The sequence below is a fragment of the Condylostylus longicornis genome, unplaced genomic scaffold, assembly GCF_029603195.1.
Source record: "Condylostylus longicornis isolate FDR11 unplaced genomic scaffold, ASM2960319v2 ptg000027l, whole genome shotgun sequence".
Taxonomy (NCBI): Eukaryota; Metazoa; Arthropoda; class Insecta; order Diptera; family Dolichopodidae; genus Condylostylus; species Condylostylus longicornis.
In genome coordinates this window covers 5636592-5651142 of record NW_026577996.1, presented here as the reverse complement: position 1 = coordinate 5651142, position 14551 = coordinate 5636592, and positions in this window count along the sequence as shown.

The following is a 14551-nucleotide window of genomic DNA, read 5'->3' as shown; positions in this document are numbered from 1 at the left end:
TTTGCAAAAGATTTTTTTAAATATCTCCAAAAATATTTTTGCTACAGCCTATTATCATATATTGGCAGAATCTGTGAATTCCCAGTGATCACAAAAAACACTTAAAATCGCTCTATCTCTTCTTGTTTAGCTAGAAAACGCGTTTAAAGTTTTGCAAAAGATTTTTTTAAATATCTCCAAAAATATTTTTGCTACAGCCTATTATCATATATTGGCAGAATCTGTGAATTCCCAGTGATCACATAAAATATTTAGAATCGCTCTATCTCTTCTAGTTTAGCCAGAAAACGCGTTTAAAGTTTTGCAAAATTTTTTTTTAAATATCTTCCAAAATATTTTTGCTACAGCCTATTATCATATATTGGCAGAATCTGTGAATAACCAGTGATCACAAAAAACACATATAATCGCTCTAACTCTTCTAGTTTAGCCAGAAAACGCGTTTAAAGTTTTGCAAAAGATTTTTTTAAATATCTCCAAAAATATTTTTGCTACTCCCTATTATCATATATTGGCAGAATCTGTGAATTCCCAGTGATCACATAAAATATTTAGAATCGCTCTATCTCTTCTAGTTTAGCTAGAAAACGCGTTTAAAGTTTTGCAAAAGATTTTTTTAAATATCTCCAAAAATATTTTGGCTACAGCCTATTATCATATATTGGCAGAATCTGTGAATTCCCAGTGATCACATAAAATATTTAGAATCGCTCTATCTCTTCTAGTTTAGCCAAAAAACGCGTTTAAAGTTTTGCAAAAGATTTTTTTAAATATCTCCAAAAATATTTTTGCTACAGCCTATTATCATATATTGGCAGATCACAAAAAACACTTAAAATCGCTCTATCTCTTCTAGTTTAGCCAAAAAACGCGTATTAAGTTTTGCAAAAGATTTTTTTAAATATCTCCAAAAATATTTTTGCTACAGCCTATTATCATATATTGGCAGAATCTGTGAATTCCCAGTGATCACATAAAATATTTAGAATCGCTCTATCTCTTCTAGTTTAGCCAAAAAATGCGTTTAAAGTTTTGCAAAAGATTTTTTTAAATATCTCCAAAAATATTTTGGCTACAGCCTATTATCATATATTAGCAGAATCTGTGAATTCCCAGTGATCACATAAAATATTTAGAATCGCTCTATCTCTTCTAGTTTAGCTAGAAAACGCGTTTAAAGTTTTGCAAAAGATTTTTTTAAATATCTCCAAAAATATTTTGGCTACAGCCTATTATCATATATTGGCAGAATCTGTGAATTCCCAGTGATCACATAAAATATTTAGAATCGCTCTATCTCTTCTAGTTTAGCCAAAAAACGCGTTTAAAGTTTTGCAAAAGATTTTTTTAAATATCTCCAAAAATATTTTTGCTACAGCCTATTATCATATATTGGCAGATCACAAAAAACACTTAAAATCGCTCTATCTCTTCTAGTTTAGCCAAAAAACGCGTATTAAGTTTTGCAAAAGATTTTTTTAAATATCTCCAAAAATATTTTTGCTACAGCCTATTATCATATATTGGCAGAATCTGTGAATTCCCAGTGATCACAAAAAACACTTAAAATCGCTCTATCTCTTCTAGTTTAGCCAGAAAACCCGTTTAAAGTTTTGCAAAATTTTTTTTTTAAATATCTCCCAAAATATTTTTGCTACAGCCTATTATCATATATTGGCAGAATCTGTGAATTCCCAGTGATCACAAAAAACACTTAAAATCGCTCTATCTCTTCTAGTTTAGCCAGAAAACGCGTTTAAAGTTTTGCAAAAGATTTTTTTAAATATCTCCAAAAATATTTTTGCTACAGCCTATTATCATATATTGGCAGAATCTGTGAATTCCCAGTGATCACAAAAAAACACTTAAAATCGCTCTATCTCTTCTAGTTTAGCCAGAAAACGCGTTTAAAGTTTTGCAAAAGATTTTTTTAAATATCTCCAAAAATATTTTTGCTACAGCCTATTATCATATATTGGCAGAATCTGTGAATTCCCAGTGATCACATAAAATATTTAGAATCGCTCTATCTCTTCTAGTTTAGCCAGAAAACGCGTTTAAAGTTTTGCAAAAGATTTTTTTAAATATCTCCAAAAATATTTTTGCTACAGCCTATTATCATATATTGGCAGAATCTGTGAATTCCCAGTGATCACATAAAATATTTAGAATCGCTCTATCTCTTCTAGTTTAGCCAGAAAACGCGTTTAAAGTTTTGCAAAAGATTTTTTTAAATATCTCCAAAAATATTTTTGCTACAGCCTATTATCATATATTGGCAGAATCTGTGAATTCCCAGTGATCACAAAAAAACACTTAAAATCGCTCTATCTCTTCTAGTTTAGCCAGAAAACGCGTTTAAAGTTTTGCAAAAGCTTTTTTTTAAATATCTCCAAGAATATTTTTGCTGCAGCCTATTATCATACATTGGCAGAATCTATGAATTCCCAGTGATCACAAAAAACACTTAAAATCGCTCTATCTCTTCTAGTTTAGCCAGAAAACGCGTTTAAAGTTTTGCAAAAGATTTTTTTAAATATCTCCAAAAATATTTTTGCTACAGCCTATTATCATATATTGGCAGAATCTGTGAATTCCCAGTGATCACAAAAAAACACTTAAAATCGCTCTATCTCTTCTAGTTTAGCCAGAAAACGCGTTTAAAGTTTTGCAAAATTTTTTTTTTAAATATCTCCCAAAATATTTTTGCTACAGCCTATTATCATATATTGGCAGAATCTGTGAATTCCCAGTGATCACAAAAAACACTTAAAATCGCTCTATCTCTTCTAGTTTAGCCAGAAAACGCGTTTAAAGTTTTGCAAAAGATTTTTTTAAATATCTCCAAAAATATTTTTGCTACAGCCTATTATCATATATTGGCAGAATCTGTGAATTCCCAGTGATCACAAAAAAACACTTAAAATCGCTCTATCTCTTCTAGTTTAGCCAGAAAACGCGTTTAAAGTTTTGCAAAAGGTTTTTTTAAATATCTCCAAGAATATTTTTGCTGCAGCCTATTATCATACATTGGCAGAATCTATGAATTCCCAGTGAACACATAAAATATTTAGAATCGCTCTATCTCTTCTAGTTTAGCCAGAAAACGCGTTAAAATTTTGCAACATTTTTTTTTAAATATCTCCCAAAATATTTTGGCTACAGCCTATTATCATATATTGGCAGAATCTGTGAATTCCCAGTGATCACAAAAAACACTTAAAATCGCTTTATCTCTTCTAGTTTAGCTAGAAAACGCGTTTAAAGTTTTGCAAAAGATTTTTTTAAATATCTCCAAAAATATTTTTGCTACAGCCTATTATCATATATTGGCAGAATCTGTGAATTCCCAGTGATCACATAAAATATTTAGAATCGCTCTATCTCTTCTAGTTTAGCCAGAAAACGCGTTTAAAGTTTTGCAAAATTTTTTTTCAAATATCTCCAAAAATATTTTTGCTACAGCCTATTATCATATATTGGCAGAATCTGTGAATTCCCAGTGATCACAAAAAACACTTGAAATCGCTCTATCTCTTCTAGTTTAGCCAGAAAACGCGTTTAAAGTTTTGCAAAAGATTTTTTTAAATATCTCCAAAAATATTTTTGCTACAGCCTATTATCATATATTGGCAGAATCTGTGAATTCCCAGTGATCACAAAAAACACTTGAAATCGCTCTATCTCTTCTATTTTAGCCAGAAAACGCGTTTAAAGTTTTGCAAAAGATTTTGTTAAATATCTCCAAAAATATTTTTGCTACAGCCTATTATCATATATTGGAATAATCTGTGAACTCCCAGTGATCACAAAAAAACACTTAAAATCGCTCTATCTCTTCTAGTTTAGCCAGAAAACCCGTTTAAAGTTTTGCAAAAGATTTTTTTAAATATCTCCAAAAATATTTTTGCTACAGCCTATTATCATATATTGGCAGAATCTGTGAATTCCCAGTGATCACAAAAAACACTTAAAATCGCTCTATCTCTTCTTGTTTAGCTAGAAAACGCGTTTAAAGTTTTGCAAAAGATTTTTTTAAATATCTCCAAAAATATTTTTGCTACAGCCTATTATCATATATTGGCAGAATCTGTGAATTCCCAGTGATCACATAAAATATTTAGAATCGCTCTATCTCTTCTAGTTTAGCCAGAAAACGCGTTTAAAGTTTTGCAAAATTTTTTTTTAAATATCTTCCAAAATATTTTTGCTACAGCCTATTATCATATATTGGCAGAATCTGTGAATTCCCAGTGATCACATAAAATATTTAGAATCGCTCTATCTCTTCTAGTTTAGCTAGAAAACGCGTTTAAAGTTTTGCAAAAGATTTTTTTAAATATCTCCAAAAATATTTTGGCTACAGCCTATTATCATATATTGGCAGAATCTGTGAATTCCCAGTGATCACATAAAATATTTAGAATCGCTCTATCTCTTCTAGTTTAGCCAAAAAACGCGTTTAAAGTTTTGCAAAAGATTTTTTTAAATATCTCCAAAAATATTTTTGCTACAGCCTATTATCATATATTGGCAGATCACAAAAAACACTTAAAATCGCTCTATCTCTTCTAGTTTAGCCAAAAAACGCGTATTAAGTTTTGCAAAAGATTTTTTTAAATATCTCCAAAAATATTTTTGCTACAGCCTATTATCATATATTGGCAGAATCTGTGAATTCCCAGTGATCACATAAAATATTTAGAATCGCTCTATCTCTTCTAGTTTAGCCAAAAAATGCGTTTAAAGTTTTGCAAAAGATTTTTTTAAATATCTCCAAAAATATTTTGGCTACAGCCTATTATCATATATTAGCAGAATCTGTGAATTCCCAGTGATCACATAAAATATTTAGAATCGCTCTATCTCTTCTAGTTTAGCTAGAAAACGCGTTTAAAGTTTTGCAAAAGATTTTTTTAAATATCTCCAAAAATATTTTGGCTACAGCCTATTATCATATATTGGCAGAATCTGTGAATTCCCAGTGATCACATAAAATATTTAGAATCGCTCTATCTCTTCTAGTTTAGCCAAAAAACGCGTTTAAAGTTTTGCAAAAGATTTTTTTAAATATCTCCAAAAATATTTTTGCTACAGCCTATTATCATATATTGGCAGATCACAAAAAACACTTAAAATCGCTCTATCTCTTCTAGTTTAGCCAAAAAACGCGTATTAAGTTTTGCAAAAGATTTTTTTAAATATCTCCAAAAATATTTTTGCTACAGCCTATTATCATATATTGGCAGAATCTGTGAATTCCCAGTGATCACAAAAAACACTTAAAATCGCTCTATCTCTTCTAGTTTAGCCAGAAAACCCGTTTAAAGTTTTGCAAAATTTTTTTTTTAAATATCTCCCAAAATATTTTTGCTACAGCCTATTATCATATATTGGCAGAATCTGTGAATTCCCAGTGATCACAAAAAACACTTAAAATCGCTCTATCTCTTCTAGTTTAGCCAGAAAACGCGTTTAAAGTTTTGCAAAAGATTTTTTTAAATATCTCCAAAAATATTTTTGCTACAGCCTATTATCATATATTGGCAGAATCTGTGAATTCCCAGTGATCACAAAAAAACACTTAAAATCGCTCTATCTCTTCTAGTTTAGCCAGAAAACGCGTTTAAAGTTTTGCAAAAGATTTTTTTAAATATCTCCAAAAATATTTTTGCTACAGCCTATTATCATATATTGGCAGAATCTGTGAATTCCCAGTGATCACATAAAATATTTAGAATCGCTCTATCTCTTCTAGTTTAGCCAGAAAACGCGTTTAAAGTTTTGCAAAAGATTTTTTTAAATATCTCCAAAAATATTTTTGCTACAGCCTATTATCATATATTGGCAGAATCTGTGAATTCCCAGTGATCACATAAAATATTTAGAATCGCTCTATCTCTTCTAGTTTAGCCAGAAAACGCGTTTAAAGTTTTGCAAAAGATTTTTTTAAATATCTCCAAAAATATTTTTGCTACAGCCTATTATCATATATTGGCAGAATCTGTGAATTCCCAGTGATCACAAAAAAACACTTAAAATCGCTCTATCTCTTCTAGTTTAGCCAGAAAACGCGTTTAAAGTTTTGCAAAAGCTTTTTTTTAAATATCTCCAAGAATATTTTTGCTGCAGCCTATTATCATACATTGGCAGAATCTATGAATTCCCAGTGATCACAAAAAACACTTAAAATCGCTCTATCTCTTCTAGTTTAGCCAGAAAACGCGTTTAAAGTTTTGCAAAAGATTTTTTTAAATATCTCCAAAAATATTTTTGCTACAGCCTATTATCATATATTGGCAGAATCTGTGAATTCCCAGTGATCACAAAAAAACACTTAAAATCGCTCTATCTCTTCTAGTTTAGCCAGAAAACGCGTTTAAAGTTTTGCAAAATTTTTTTTTTAAATATCTCCCAAAATATTTTTGCTACAGCCTATTATCATATATTGGCAGAATCTGTGAATTCCCAGTGATCACAAAAAACACTTAAAATCGCTCTATCTCTTCTAGTTTAGCCAGAAAACGCGTTTAAAGTTTTGCAAAAGATTTTTTTAAATATCTCCAAAAATATTTTTGCTACAGCCTATTATCATATATTGGCAGAATCTGTGAATTCCCAGTGATCACAAAAAAACACTTAAAATCGCTCTATCTCTTCTAGTTTAGCCAGAAAACGCGTTTAAAGTTTTGCAAAAGGTTTTTTTAAATATCTCCAAGAATATTTTTGCTGCAGCCTATTATCATACATTGGCAGAATCTATGAATTCCCAGTGAACACATAAAATATTTAGAATCGCTCTATCTCTTCTAGTTTAGCCAGAAAACGCGTTAAAATTTTGCAACATTTTTTTTTAAATATCTCCCAAAATATTTTGGCTACAGCCTATTATCATATATTGGCAGAATCTGTGAATTCCCAGTGATCACAAAAAACACTTAAAATCGCTTTATCTCTTCTAGTTTAGCTAGAAAACGCGTTTAAAGTTTTGCAAAAGATTTTTTTAAATATCTCCAAAAATATTTTTGCTACAGCCTATTATCATATATTGGCAGAATCTGTGAATTCCCAGTGATCACATAAAATATTTAGAATCGCTCTATCTCTTCTAGTTTAGCCAGAAAACGCGTTTAAAGTTTTGCAAAATTTTTTTTTAAATATCTCCCAAAATATTTTTGCTACAGCCTATTATCATATATTGGCAGAATCTGTGAATTCCCAGTGATCACAAAAAACACTTAAAATCGCTCTATCTCTTCTAGTTTAGCTATAAAACGCGTTTAAAGTTTTGCAAAAATTTTTTTTAAATATATCCAAAAATATTTTGGCTACAGCCTATTATCATATATTGGCAGAATCTGTGAATTCCCAGTGATCACATAAAATATTTAGAATCGCTCTATCTCTTCTAGTTTAGCCAAAAAACGCGTTTAAAGTTTTGCAAAAGATTTTTTTAAATATCTCCAAAAATATTTTTGCTACAGCCTATTATCATATATTGGCAGAATCTGTGAATAACCAGTGATCATAAATAACACATATAATCGCTCAAACCATTCTAGTTTAGCCAGAAAACGCGTTTAAAGTTTTGCAAAAGATTTTTTTAAATATCTCCAAAAATATTTTTGCTACAGCCTATTATCATATATTGGCAGAATCTGTGAATAACCAGTGATCACAAACAACACATATAATTGCTCTAACTTTTCTAGTTTAGCCAGAAAACGCGTTTTAAATTTTGTAAAAGATTTTTTTAAATATCTCCAAAAATGTTTTTGCTACACGCTATTATCATATATTGGCAGAATCTGTTAATGCCCAGTGATCACAAAAAACACTTAAAATCGCTCTATCTCTTCTAGTTTAGCCAGAAAACGCGTTTAAAGTTTTGCAAAATTTTTTTTTTAAATATCTCCCAAAATATTTTTGCTACAGCCTATTATCATATATTGGCAGAATCTGTGAATTCCCAGTGATCACATACAATATTTAGACTCGCTCTATCTCTTCTAGTTTAGCTAGAAAACGCGTTTAAAGTTTTGCAAAAGATTTTTTTAAATATCTCCAAAAATATTTTTGCTACAGCCTATTATCATACATTGGTAGAATCTGTGAATAACCAGTGATCACAAACAACACATATAATCGCTCTAACTCTTCTAGTTTAGCCAGAAAACGTGTTTTAAATTTTGTAAAAGATTTTTTTAAATAACTCCAAAAATGTTTTTGCTACAGGCTATTATCATATATTGGCAGAATCTGTTAATGCCCAGTGATAACAAAAAACACTTAAAATCGCTCTATCTCTTCTAGTTTAGCCAGAAAACGCGTTTAAAGTTTTGCAAAATTTTTTTTTAAATATCTCCCAAAATATTTTTGCTACAGCCTATTATCACATATTGGCAGAATCTGTGAATTCCCAGTGATCACAAAAAACACTTAAAATCGCTCTATCTCTTCTAGTTTAGCCAGAAAACGCGTTTAAAGTTTTGCAAAACTTTTTTTTAAATATCTCCCAAAATATTTTTGCTACAGCCTATTATCATATATTGGCAGAATCTGTGAATTCCCAGTGATCACATACAATATTTAGACTCGCTCTATCTCTTCTAGTTTAGCTAGAAAACGCGTTTAAAGTTTTGCAAAATTTTTTTTTAAATATCTCCCAAAATATTTTTGCTACAGCCTATTATCATATATTGGCAGAATCTGTGAATTCCCAGTGATCACAAAAAACACTTAAAATCGCTTTATCTCTTCTAGTTTAGCTAGAAAACGCGTTTAAAGTTTTGCAAAAGATTTTTTTAAATATCTCCAAAAATATTTTTGCTACAGCCTATTATCATATATTGGCAGAATCTGTGAATTCCCAGTGATCACATAAAATATTTAGAATCGCTCTATCTCTTCTAGTTTAGCCAGAAAACGCGTTTAAAGTTTTGCAAAAGATTTTTTTAAATATCTCCAAAAATATTTTTGCTACAGCCTATTATCATATATTGGCAGAATCTGTGAATTCCCAGTGATCACATAAAATATTTAGAATCGCTCTATCTCTTCTAGTTTAGCCAGAAAACGCGTTTAAAGTTTTGCAAAATTTTTTTTTAAATATCTCCCAAAATATTTTTGCTATAGCCTATTATCATATAATGGCAGAGTCTGTGAATTCCCAGTGATCACAAAAAACACTTAAAATCGCTCTATCTCTTCTAGTTTAGCCAGAAAACGCGTTTAAAGTTTTGCAAAATTTTTTTTTAAATATCTCCCAAAATATTTTTGCTACAGCCTATTATCATATATTGGCAGAATCTGTGAATTCCCAGTGATCACAAAAAACACTTAAAATCGCTCTATCTCTTCTAGTTTAGCTAGAAAACGCGTTTAAAGTTTTGCAAAAGATTTTTTTAAATATATCCAAAAATATTTTGGCTACAGCCTATTATCATATATTGGCAGAATCTGTGAATTCCCAGTGATCACATAAAATATTTAGAATCGCTCTATCTCTTCTAGTTTAGCCAAAAAACGCGTTTAAAGTTTTGCAAAAGATTTTTTTAAATATCTCCAAAAATATTTTTGCTACAGCCTATTATCATATATTGGCAGAATCTGTGAATAACCAGTGATCACAAAAAACACATATAATCGCTCTAACCATTCTAATTTAGCCAGAAAACGCGTTTAAAGTTTTGCAAAAGATTTTTTTAAATATCTCCAAAAATATTTTTGCTACAGCCTATTATCATATATTGGCAGAATCTGTGAATAACCAGTGATCACCAACAACACATATAATTGCTCTAACTTTTCTAGTTTAGCCAGAAAACGCGTTTTAAATTTTGTAAAAGATTTTTTTAAATATCTCCAAAAATGTTTTTGCTACACGCTATTATCATATATTGGCAGAATCTGTTAATGCCCAGTGATCACAAAAAACACTTAAAATCGCTCTATCTCTTCTAGTTTATTGGCAGAATCTGTGAATAACCAGTGATCACAAACAACACATATAATTGCTCTAACTTTTCTAGTTTAGCCAGAAAACGCGTTTTAAATTTTGTAAAAGATTTTTTTAAATATCTCCAAAAATATTTTTGCTACAGCCTATTATCATATATTGGCAGAATCTGTGAATTCCCAGTGATCACATACAATATTTAGACTCGCTCTATCTCTTCTAGTTTAGCTAGAAAACGCGTTTAAAGTTTTGCAAAAGATTTTTTTAAATATCTCCAAAAATATTTTTGCTACAGCCTATTATCATACATTGGTAGAATCTGTGAATAACCAGTGATCACAAACAACACATATAATCGCTCTAACTCTTCTAGTTTAGCCAGAAAACGTGTTTTAAATTTTGTAAAAGATTTTTTTAAATAACTCCAAAAATGTTTTTGCTACAGGCTATTATCATATATTGGCAGAATCTGTTAATGCCCAGTGATAACAAAAAACACTTAAAATCGCTCTATCTCTTCTAGTTTAGCCAGAAAACGCGTTTAAAGTTTTGCAAAATTTTTTTTTAAATATCTCCCAAAATATTTTTGCTACAGCCTATTATCATATATTGGCAGAATCTGTGAATTCCCAGTGATCACAAAAAACACTTAAAATCGCTCTATCTCTTCTAGTTTAGCCAGAAAACGCGTTTAAAGTTTTGCAAAACTTTTTTTTAAATATCTCCCAAAATATTTTTGCTACAGCCTATTATCATATATTGGCAGAATCTGTGAATTCCCAGTGATCACATACAATATTTAGACTCGCTCTATCTCTTCTAGTTTAGCCAGAAAACGCGTTTAAAGTTTTTCAAAAATTTTTTTTAAATATCTCCCAAAATATTTTTGCTACAGCCTATTATCATATATTGGCAGAATCTGTGAATTCCTAGTGATCACATACAATATTTAGACTCGCTCTATCTCTTCTAGTTTAGCTAGAAAACCCGTTTAAAGTTTTGCAAAAGATTTTTTAAATATCTCCCAAAATATTTTTGCAACAGACTATTATCATATATTGGCAGAATCTGTGAATTCCCAGTGATCACAAAAAACACTTAAAATCGCTCTATCTCTTCTAGTTTAGCCAGAAAACGCGTTTAAAGTTTTGCAAAATTTTTTTTTAAATATCTCCCAAAATATTTTTGCTACAGCCTATTATCATATATTGGCAGAATCTGTGAATTCCCAGTGATCACATACAATATTTAGACTCGCTCTATCTCTTCTAGTTTAGCTAGAAAACGCGTTTAAAGTTTTGCAAAAGATTTTTTTAAATATCTCCAAAAATATTTTTGCTAGAGCCTATTATCATATATTGGCAGAATCTGTGAATAACCAGTGATCACAAACAACACATATAATCGCTCTAACTCTTCTAGTTTAGCCAGAAAACGTGTTTTAAATTTTGTAAAAGATTTTTTTAAATATCTCCAAAAATGTTTTTGCTACAGGCTATTATCATATATTGGCAGAATCTGTGAATTCCCAGTGATCACAAAAAACACTTAAAATCGCTCTATCTCTTCTAGTTTAGCCAGAAAACGCGTTTAAAGTTTTACAAAATTTTTTTTTAAATATCTCCAAAAATATTTTTGCTACAGCCTATTATCATATATTGGCAGAATCTGTGAATTCCCAGTGATCACATACAATATTTAAAAAACGCGTTTAAAGTTTTGCAAAAGATTTTTTTAAATATCTCCAAAAATATTTTTGCTACAGCCAATTATCATATATTGGCAGAATCTGTGAATAAGCAGTGATCACAAACAACACATTTAATCGCTCTAACTCTTCTAGTTTAGCCAGAAAACGCGTTTTAAATTTTGTAAAAGATTTTTTAAATATCTCCCAAAATATTTTGGCTACAGCCTATTATCATATATTGGCAGAATCTGTGAATTCCCAGTGATCACAAAAAACACTTAAAATCGCTCTATCTCTTCTAGTTTAGCTAGAAAACGCGTTTAAAGTTTTGCAAAAGATTTTTTTAAATATCTCCCAAAATATTTTGGCTGCAGCCTATTATCATATATTGGCAGAATCTGTGAATTCCCAGTGATCACAAAAAACACTTAAAATCGCTATATTTCTTCTAGTTTAGCCAGAAAACGCGTTTAAAGTTTTGCAAAAGATTTTTTTAAATATCTCCCAAAATATTTTAGCTACAGCCTATTATCATATACTGGCAGAATCTGTGGATTCCCAGTGATCACAAAAAACACTTAAAATCGCTCTATCTCTTCTAGTTTAGCTAGAAAACGCGTTTAAAGTTTTGCAAAAGATTTTTTTAAATATCTCCAAAAATATTTTTGCTACAGCCTATTATCATATATTGGCAGAATCTGTGAATTCCCAGTGATCACAAAAAACACTTAAAATCGCTCTATCTCTTCTACTTTAGCCAGAAAACGCGTTTAAAGTTTTGCAAAAGATTTTTTTATTACATTCTACAGCCTATTATCATATATTGGCAGAATCTGTGAATTCCCAGTGATCACATACAATATTTAGACTCGCTCTATCTCTTCTAGTTTAGCCAGAAAACGCGTTTAAAGTTTTTCAAAAATTTTTTTTAAATATCTCCCAAAATATTTTTGCTACAGCCTATTATCATATATTGGCAGAATCTGTGAATTCCTAGTGATCACATACAATATTTAGACTCGCTCTATCTCTTCTAGTTTAGCTAGAAAACCCGTTTAAAGTTTTGCAAAAGATTTTTTAAATATCTCCCAAAATATTTTTGCAACAGCCTATTATCATATATTGGCAGAATCTGTGAATTCCCAGTGATCACAAAAAACACTTAAAATCGCTCTATCTCTTCTAGTTTAGCCAGAAAACGCGTTTAAAGTTTTGCAAAATTTTTTTTTAAATATCTCCCAAAATATTTTTGCTACAGCCTATTATCATATATTGGCAGAATCTGTGAATTCCCAGTGATCACATAAAATATTTAGAATCGCTCTATCTCTTCTAGTTTAGCCAGAAAACGCGTTTAAAGTTTTGCAAAAGATTTTTTTAAATATCTCCCAAAATATTTTGACTACAGCCTATAATCATATATTGGCAGAATCTGTGAATTCCCAGTGACCACAAAAAACACTTAAAATCGCTCTATCTCTTCTAGTTTAGCCAGAAAACGCGTTTAAAGTTTTGCAAAATTTTTTTTAAATATCTCCCAAAATATTTTTGCAACAGCCTATTATCATATATTGGCAGAATCTGTGAATTCCCAGTGATCACAAAAAACACTTAAAATCGCTCTATCTCTTCTAGTTTAGCCAGAAAACGCGTTTAAAGTTTTGCAAAATTTTTTTTTAAATATCTCCCAAAATATTTTTGCTACAGCCTATTATCATATATTGGCAGAATCTGTGAATTCCCAGTGATCACATAAAATATTTAGAATCGCTCTATCTCTTCTACTTTAGCCAGAAAACGCGTTTAAAGTTTTGCAAAAGATTTTTTTATTACATTCTACAGCCTATTATCATATATTGGCAGAATCTGTGAATTCCCAGTGATCACAAAAAACACTTAAAATCGCTCTACCTCTTCTAGTTTAGCCAGAAAACGCGTTTAAAGTTTTGCAAAAGATTTTTTTATTACATTCTACAGCCTATTATCATATATTGGCAGAATCTGTGAATTCCCAGTGATCACAAAAAACACTTAAAATCGCTCTATCTCTTCTAGTTTAGCCCGAAAACGCGTTTAAAGTTTTGCAAAATTTTTTTTAAATATCTCCCAAAATATTTTTGCTACAGCCTATTATCATATATTGGCAGAATCTGTGAATTCCCAGTGATCACATAAAATATTTAGAATCGCTCTATCTCTTCTAGTTTAGCCAGAAAACGCGTTTAAAGTTTTGCAAAAGATTTTTTTAAATATCTCCCAAAATATTTTTGCTACAGCCTATTATCATATATTGGCAGAATCTGTGAATTCCCAGTGATCACATACAATATTTAAAAAACGCGTTTAAAGTTTTGCAAAAGATTTTTTTAAATATCTCCCAAAATATTTTTGCTACAGCCTATTATCATATATTGGCAGAATCTGTGAATAACCAGTGATCACCAACAACACATATAATTGCTCTAACTTTTCTAGTTTAGCCAGAAAACGCGTTTTAAATTTTGTAAAAGATTTTTTTAAATATCTCCAAAAATGTTTTTGCTACACGCTATTATCATATATTGGCAGAATCTGTTAATGCCCAGTGATCACAAAAAACACTTAAAATCGCTCTATCTCTTCTAGTTTATTGGCAGAATCTGTGAATAACCAGTGATCACAAACAACACATATAATTGCTCTAACTTTTCTAGTTTAGCCAGAAAACGCGTTTTAAATTTTGTAAAAAATTTTTTTAAATATCTCCAAAAATATTTTTGCTACAGCCTATTATCATATATTGGCAGAATCTGTGAATTCCCAGTGATCACATACAATATTTAGACTCGCTCTATCTCTTCTAGTTTAGCTAGAAAACGCGTTTAAAGTTTTGCAAAAGATTTTTTTAAATATCTCCAAAAATA